We start from the raw sequence: 9,163 nt of genomic DNA on the forward strand, positions 1-9,163 counted from the left end.
TTCTTCACTTGTATGTAGCCAAATGTTTTAGCAGCAGATATGCATACAGAAACAATATATACATACACAATACATGCTGCAAGAGATAGGAAAGTGTGATTAAAAATATTACTTGTAAGTGCTGGCCAAAGAATATTTGCATTACATACCTTGTGTAACAGCCCTCCAACTGGATGGGTATCTGTAGGGAAAAAGTTAAAAGAAAAAGCATCATCCTTTGCATGGTCCTCTGTTGAAACAATGCACATGGCAACTCATAAAGCAGTGTTTCCCATACCTAGGCCATTCTGTGCCATGCTGCCACAAAATTTCCACTGTCCCAAGATTGAAATTTTGGTAAATGCATTTTTAAAAAAAAATGATAAGGGAAATATTATTCTGTGGTCTCAAAAAAAAAAAACGGATGCAGCCAATTTGCTTTTAAACACTATATTCCAATTCGCTTGATAGTCTTGATGGTATTAATGTCACGGTTTAATGGTGGATCCAAACAGCACTTACTGAGTTAGGCTAACTGAAGAGCTAACTGGAGGCAATTTTAGGTAAGTGGGTAAGGTGTGTGTCTCAGGCGCTTGTCCTGCCCGTTTGCAACATTTCTGCTAACTCCCGCCCCCTTTATTTAGTGTTGCTATGTCCTACAAACTTTGAAGATGAACGCTACCGTGAACACTACAGTCCGCCTCAGCAGTTCTCCAACAACACATTTTTCTGTTTAACACAGCCCTATGTCCTTGTCAAGAGTCAAACCACTGCAACAAAAGCCAAATTCTAATAAACATCGAACAAAAAGTTCAGAAATTTGTGTTTAGTAGATTATTTCTCTGTTGTAACAATGCTTCTTGGCAATACATTTTATACCGTTGGAAAGCCTGTTTATTTCCCTTTTAAATGGTGCCCCATTTGTAAGGAACATGCATTTGTGGGATGAGCAGCACAGCTGAGTATGTGGGTTGCGCTCATGAAAAATTTGCCAAATCTTCTCTGCCAATGCCAAACAGCTTATTCTGCTGTTGCTATTGACTCTTGTTTTGAGCTTCCGGTAGCCCCAGGTGCTGACAATCAGGTACCTGATTGGCACCTGATTGGCAGCACCTGTGAGCATGGGCCCTGCTACAGTGGTCAATTGGTGTCTGCTCCGAGAATCGGCATGCCACGTTTGTCTGATCTCGATAAGGCCTGTGCGATAGGGCGACCTCAAGCTGGTGTTCCACAAAAGCAAGTTGCGGCATTATTTGGAGTGAGCCATAGTACCATCTCCAAACTGAAGGCCAAGTTCCATGAAACGGGGGATGTCAGAGACAGACCGCGAAGTGGGCGTCCCAAGAAGACGACACCCCAAGAAGACCAGTTCCTCACCCTTTCAGCACTTAGGAACCGTAGGCTGTCTTCTACAGATTTGCAGTCAAGGTTTGCAGGACGATATGGCACACGGCTCTCGGCCCAGACGATCCGGAACAGACCGCACGCAGCCAATCTCCGGGCTCATGGGGCTGCCAGGAGGCCAGCCATGACTGCCCTTCACCGTCAGGCCCGTTTGCGCTGGTGTCGGCAACACCTGCACTGGAACCTGAACATGTGGAGGAACGTTATGTTCAGTGATGAGTCCAGATTCTGCCTACGGAAGTTGGATCGTAGGGTCAAAGTGTGGAGAAGACGGGGAGAACGCTATGCTGATTGCTGCACCGATAGAGTAACACCTTTTGGTGGAGGCACTGTGATGGTGTGGGGCGGCATCTCCATCACTGGAAAAAGGAGGCTTGTCATCATTGGAGGCAATCTCAATGCAGAGAGATATCGAGATGAGATTCTGCAACCAGTGGCGATCCCATATCTCCACAGTCTGGGACCGAACTCCATCCTCCAAGATGACAACGCTCGCCCCCACAGAGCGGGGTTTATCAGAGACTACTTCCAGAATTTGGGAGTAGAGAGAATGGAATGGCCTGCCAACAGTCCTGACCTCAACCCAACTGAACACAGATCGGATCAGCTTGGGCATGCTGTTTGTGCTAGAGTGACCAACACAACCACGTTGGCTGACTTGCGACAAATCCTGGTTGAGGAGTGGAATGCCATCCCACAGCAGTGTGTGACCAGGCTGGTGACCAGCATGAGGAGGAGGTGCCAGGCTGTTGTGGCTGTGTATGGTTCTTCCACATGCTACTGAGGCTCCTGACTGTTTGTTAAATGAATTTCAGTCAGGAACACTTTAGTCACAAGATAAAACCATTAATTGCAACTAAAGGTAATACAGTTATGATTGGCGGATATGGCCCTGCTGTAGCAGCTCCCTGCTTACCCAGCAAGCATGCTGAAGGTATAGCAGGGGCGCCATGCAAATCCCCCAAACCGCAGAACCATATGCCAAACATAACTGGTGCAGACGATTCTTAGTAAGCTACCAGCTGATCAATAATAGAAAGATCAATGTGTAGCAACAAGCTTGTTGCAGACCTCAAGCAGTGGCACCGGACGATGCTGTTGCTGACCGCTGCTAAGTTGTAAGTCAGATTTACAGAGAAGAGATACAAGCATGCATCCTGAAAGAGGCCATCCTACAGTTATGTGAAATATCTATGTGTAGCAGCAAGCCTGCTGCAGACCTCAGAAATTCATTATATTAAAGAACAAGGATGCAAGATACACCTTGAAAGAGGTCGCACTACAGTTATGTGAAATATCTATGTGAGCAGCAAGCCTGCTGCAGACCTCAGCTATCACCTACTGCTTCTTGGGAGGGATGCAGGCATGCATCCCGTGTGAGGTCATACTATCTAAATCAGAGCAGTGAAACCCAGTCAACCACCTTATGCAGCATCTCTTATGACATATGCAATTTATTGATGACAGCAATAGTATCAATTAGGCTATATGCACTCATGCTTTGAGCTGAGACAATATCAAGAGTCCAGTCGAATATAAGGGAGAGATTCTTTGAGGAGCGCAAAAATCCCCCAAAACAAAATTGCTTCTCACTAAAATGAGCTGCATTCAACTATTTCTGACTCATGTAAAGCAACAAGCAATTGTAGTACAACCTTACAATCCCAGCTAAGCAGCAGCATGTCAGCATTATGCTTAAATACACAGCAACACTGAATCGAAAATGGAGCTCAGCCAGCCAGCCATAATGATGCATGCTTGCACCATGATAAGAGCAAATATTCAATGCAAATACTCAGCTTAGGTGAAGTGGAGCAATGGGAACTACAACTCCCAGCATCCTTATCGGCGTCATGACGTCATTGCTTGCGATGAAATTCCATGGGAATGCCCTGGTCCGCGGTGGGGTCTAATGGCCGTTGACGCTGGCAGAAAAGACCAGTTTCCAGGCTTGAAGCGGACATTCACGGCCGAGTGAGAGCTAATATTATGACTGGCCGTCGGCTCGTAATCAGAGTTCGGACTCTCGCTCCTTTGCGAGAGTCGCGGCGGGATGAGTCGCGCAAACACCATTCTTTCCTGGACAATGCCTTCTTGAAGCGGTATTATAAGACTGTAGTTTGCGAGATAGAAGCTCCGACAGCGGGTTTGGAGGCCGATGGTGCTGCCTCTGGAGATTCTTCATCTGATGAAAATGAGACACTTGAGCCCGAGAAATCAGCGCGACCAGCGGCAACTTGTAGCAGGTAGGAGCAGCAGCATGACCAGTAACAGCAGCAGTAGCATAAAGCTTTACCAAGCAGCAGAGTGTGCAGCAGTTGTGAAGCAGGAATCAGTGTAAGAGGAGGCCATTTAAATAGACCGCCTTGTTATGAGAATGGATTATGATTGGTGTGCGTGGTGATCAGCTGGTAGATGACTAGCAAAGCGTGACGTCCGTGTCCTGCATGAACTAACGCGATGCTTCATAAATTGTAAAATTGCCAATATGTCTTGTTTCTTCCTTGTTACTGATAGACTTCAATCATCCAATCCACCAAACAACACCAAACAAGAGTCAATAGCAACAGCAGAATAAACTGTTTGGCATTGGCAGAGAAGATTTGGCAAATTTTACATGAGTGCAACCCACATACTCAGCTGTGCTGCTCATCCCACAAATGCATGTTCCTTACAAATGAGGCACCATTTAAAAGGGAAATAAACAGGCTTTCCAACGGTATAAAATGTATTGCCCAGAAGCATTGTTACAACAGAGAAATAATCTACCAAACACAAAGTTCCGAACTTTTTGTTCGATGTTTATTTGAATGCGGTGTCGGAGCATGTGATGGAGGAAACTATGTCAGAGGAAGTAGAGTGATGCTAAGCACGGACTGGTGGATCGCTGTGTCAATTGTTATTTAAAAAACTCAAAAAGCGGGAGCAAACTTAATAAATTCAAAACCTTTCACGCAAAACACAGCTAAATTAGCTCAATCTACTTGTTATTGAAATATCTGCCGGCAAAAAATATTTTTTTGTCACACAGTTTTACCACTGCACTTGCAAAGCTAACATTATAGCTACTGAACTGAATTTGATGAAGACACCTTGTGGGGAAAATAACTCGTACGTACAAGTTTATTCCAGCCCCGGTATAGTTTGGGCACTTTCATTTTTTTCTGCAATCGCAAAATTGTTTGCTCTACCTGGAAAGTGCCCACAAGAAGCAGATACAGGAATAAATTAAGCTAGGTTAGCCTGTTAGCTCCTCCCCAACCCAAATTTAGTTAGCAAAGAATAAGCTCATGTCGTCAAACAACAAAACTTGAGACTAGTGTGCTACCAGGCGAAATGACGAAAAATGAACTGAAAAATGTACTTACATGTAGCAGAAAACGGGAGTTGACCGCTCTTGTTGCCTCCACGGACAGCTCTGTTGGCTGGCTTGTTGCTGCCTTCACGTTACTCAGAGGCACTGTGCGCAGCTGCACTTGAACTTCTGCAGCAAGTTGCACCAGCTGAACGTAAGTTCAAACGTAGGCTAGTTTGAACGTAAAGTCTCACTAAGTCCGAGTTTACGCATTACTAAAATTTTAACGGTTGCACCAACTGAAATAGTTACAACGTGGACTTAAGTTACAACTTAAAACTTACACCTACCTCCTACTAGGTGTAAAGTCCTCTGTAAATTAACAGTTGGCACGGCGCATCAATTTGACAGACATTTTTAACTTGCTAGAGGAGCAGGAGGGACAGATCCAGGGCGGTTTATGTCGGCAACGCGTCCTCTGTGACGGATTACATCATTTTGAACCGTATGATGATTTTTATTTATACTCGTGCTTTCGTTTTCCCCGAGCAGAGATACGCACACAGCATCGGAGCCTAAATTAGGCTACATTTTATAGGCTTCCCCGGTGGTGCATTCAGACTTGGGTGTTAGCCAGTATTATAGAGTATTATAGACACTTGGGGTGATTATTTGTATTCATCTATGCAGAATACGTAGGCTACTTTATACAGCGATTTCATAAAGTTTCCACGTGTCTGTCATGCATATTTCAGTAATCCGAACATTTCAGTCTCCCAGATGATGTAACAAGCTAACGTTACATTCCCGATGTGAATATTGCTCCACTTCCTAAAGAGAGGTGCTCCAGACATTCAGGTAGTATGGAGCGGGGGGACAGGAGGAACCACTGACTTCTATCTTGGACATGCATTTAGATCACTGAACTGACGAATAACAAATCTAGTCTACAACTTTCTTTAGCCATCAATAATGGTTAATGAGCCTAGTTGTAGGCTACTATCTAGGCTAGACTGGTATTGGAGGCAAACTAACATTAATCCTTACAGCCTACTTTATACTCGATAACGTACCTATTTGTTGATGTGTTTGTAGAGGTTTGCAAATTTCCAAGGTTTCTAATCGATTTCTGTTGCTATCGCGTAGCCATGGTTAGATGATAGTCGTTGATTTTAGCTCTAGGTGCGGCCCAAGGAGGTTCTATATTAAAAGGTTCTATATTAACATGTTCTATATTAACGGTGCAGCAGGGGAAAACGTCACTGTCTGCGACAATGTTTTGGTTAGTGGTCCGTTTACGCTCTACTAGTTAAGATGTACCTTAAGTCTCATGGTGCAACTAAACAAAGACACAACTTTAGTGTCAAACTAACTTGTTTCAACGTAACAGTTAGTGTAGACTTTACACCCTAACTTACGATAGAGCTTACGTTCAGCTGGTGCAACTGGCTGCTTCCTAATTCAAACTCAAGTGGAAACTAACTGGGGACTCCTAGCTTTTTGAGCTGGATGAATTGATTAAGCAATCTCACACGAGAGTTATTTGTGAAAGCAAATAACAGGAGATTTTTTTATTTATTTATTTTTTTTTAAGTGTTGTGCTTTTGGGCTATATTTGGACTAAAACGGACGTCCGTCTTGGACTAAGTTAGGACCAAAAGAGACAGATTAACCATAGACAACATTTCAACGACTGGAACTAACCGGGGACTCCTAGCTTTTTGAGCTGGATGAATTGATTAAGGAATATCACATGAGAGTTATTTGTGAAAACAAATAACAGCACTTTTTTTTTTTTTTTTGAAGTGTTGTCCTGTTGGGCTATATTTGGACTAAAACGGACGTCGGTATTGGGCTAAGTTAGGACCAAAAGGGACGGACTAAACATAGCCAACATTTCAACGACTATTTTTGGGCTAAATGATGGCCACGACGGACGGACCAGATTTAGCCGAAATAGCAATGTCGGTGGACGTCGGGTGCTGGGTGGGCTAGTAATGGCAAGTGGAATCACTAACTCCGTTACACTTACATAGCCTTTACATGTGTTGCAAAACATTGACAAACCAGAGCTGAAATGACAACAATATGCCAGAAAGTCACATATTTAGACACAACATAGGTTGTGAAGCTTCTCTTCTATCTGTTACACCTGTAAGGTTATCCTGCACCAGCAAACCAAGCTCTAACAGGGATACAATGCTATACTGTAAAATACTGTATTATTGAGCATGACATCAGACATTCGATTTTTGTAATAGCTTAGCCTGTAAATGGAGATCTAGTTGCTAAACTATGAGCCTCTGCTCACAGAAAGTTATTAGATTAGATTAAATAGACTTTATTGTCCCGAAGGAAATTTGTCTTGGACACAACAGTGCCTGCTGTACAAAATACACATAAAATACACAAAAATACACATAATATTCTACAATTGCACTTGCCCGCACATATAAAACATAACTACATACCTAATCCATACATACATACAATATGTACATGCATGTCTACACGCATACTACATACACTCATAAATTGGCATTGTTTGGGACTAGTTGTTGTTTAGAGCTTTGATGGACAGGGGGAGAAAGGAGTGCTTGTATCTGTTGAGTCTACATTGAGGGATCCTGAAACGTCTGCCTGAAGGGAGGAGCTGGTACTCAGAGTGGAGGATACGGGTAGGGATGATTTTCTGTGCCCGACTGATGATGGTGTTTTCATAGATAGCCTGAAGGTTGGGATAATTTTTGACCATGATCTTCATAGCTCTCTGTGTGAGGCAGGTGATCTGTGTCTGTAACTGCAGCGACAGGTTGCCGAACCATGCCGAGATGCTTACTACTACTGCATAGTAGAAGAGAAGCAGCACTCTGATTCACACCAAACACCCTGAGCCTGCGCAGAAAATGTAGTCGCTGTTGGATCCCTGGAGCAGACTCTGTCCACCTGGACATTCCATGTTAGGCTGTTGTCTATGTGACAGCCAGGTACCTGTATGAGCTTACCTGAGCTATCTTGTGGTCATGGGTAACCACTGGTGAGTGGTCACCTATGGATCTGTGGTCAAACACCATCTCCTCCCTTTTATTGATGTTGAGGAGGAGATGGTGGTCATCACACCACTGTACAAAGCTTTGGATTGTGGATTTATACTGAGGGACATCTGAATCGTTGGGACATGACCTAGGATGGCTGTATCATCTGAGAATTTCACTGAATAGTTATTCTTAGTGCTGCTAGTGCAGCTGTTGATGTACAGGGTGAATAATATGGGTGAGCTGACACACCCCTGGGGGGTGCCAGTCCTTATTGAGATGGGCTCAGACAGGGTCCTGTTCACTCTGACCTGTTGGGTGTGGTTAGTGAGGAAGGAGAAATACCACTTGATGGTGAAGGAGTTGACATTCAACTGATGAGTCCAATCCCAATGTCCCCCCTACCAACTGGGCCCTGAGCCCTCACGGACTTAATTGACGTCACCTGTGTGCGCAGCTGTAGTGCCTGAGTGCGAGATGGGCTCGAAATGGTACAGGAGGAATGGGACAGCATTTTGTGGCATCACGTGTTGCCTTGACAACGTCAGATGTTACCATCTCCCGTTAATTAATCAATTTGTAATTTACTTTGTTTGCGTTTTTTGTCTAAACAGCATTATTAAGCTAAAATGAAAAAAAATTTGATGAATAATGTTAAATAGGCCTGGGTATATGTTTTGCAACATTGCAAAGTTTATACTGTGCTAATGTAATGACATTCAATTTCAGTTTAGTTTTAATTAGTTTTTAATTAGCGGGTTTGCTAGTTTAGTTTTTCTTTTTTGAAAATGCTTAGTTTTAGTTTCATTTTTATTAGTTTCAGTGTTAGTTTTAGTCTTTTTTTGTAATATGGGGTATTTGTCAGGGGCGAGATTCAAAAAGGTAAAAAAAAATTGAAAAATAAAATAAAATTGGAAGATAGATTTCATATCCACCCAAAATACTACGCTTATGCATGAATAAATTGACAGACGAAAACTAAAGACATTTTCTCTATAATTTTAGTTTATCTTAGTTAGTTTTGTAAACACACAATACAGTTTCAGTTAGTTATCATTTTTTTGTAAAGCCTCGTTTTTATTTTTATTTCAGTTAACGAAAATGTTTTTTCACAGTCAATTGACAGTCAATTCTGACTTTAATCTCAGAATTCTGACTTTAAGAGTTTAAGTCAGAATTCTGACTTTATTCTCAGAATTCTGACTTTAAACTCAGAACTCAAATAAATTTTTCACGTGGCCCTAATCCTCATCCGTACAATAGCCTATGTAAATATGTAAAAAAAAAAAAGATAAAAAATAAACAGTATGAGGTACATTGAAAGCAAAAGGTACTTTTAATAAAGCTTAATGAGCACAAATAAGCACATAAAGGCTGTATTACATGCTGCTTGTATTAGCAGTATCTAACATCCTTCTTAAACATTTAGGAAAACTTAACTTTCTTTTTT

This window comes from Centroberyx affinis, unplaced genomic scaffold, assembly GCF_046629955.1.
Source record: "Centroberyx affinis isolate AG114_WGS23_722 - 3 ecotype Tasmania unplaced genomic scaffold, CSIRO-AGI_Caff_v1 ptg000029l_1, whole genome shotgun sequence".
NCBI classification, from domain to species: Eukaryota; Metazoa; Chordata; class Actinopteri; order Beryciformes; family Berycidae; genus Centroberyx; species Centroberyx affinis.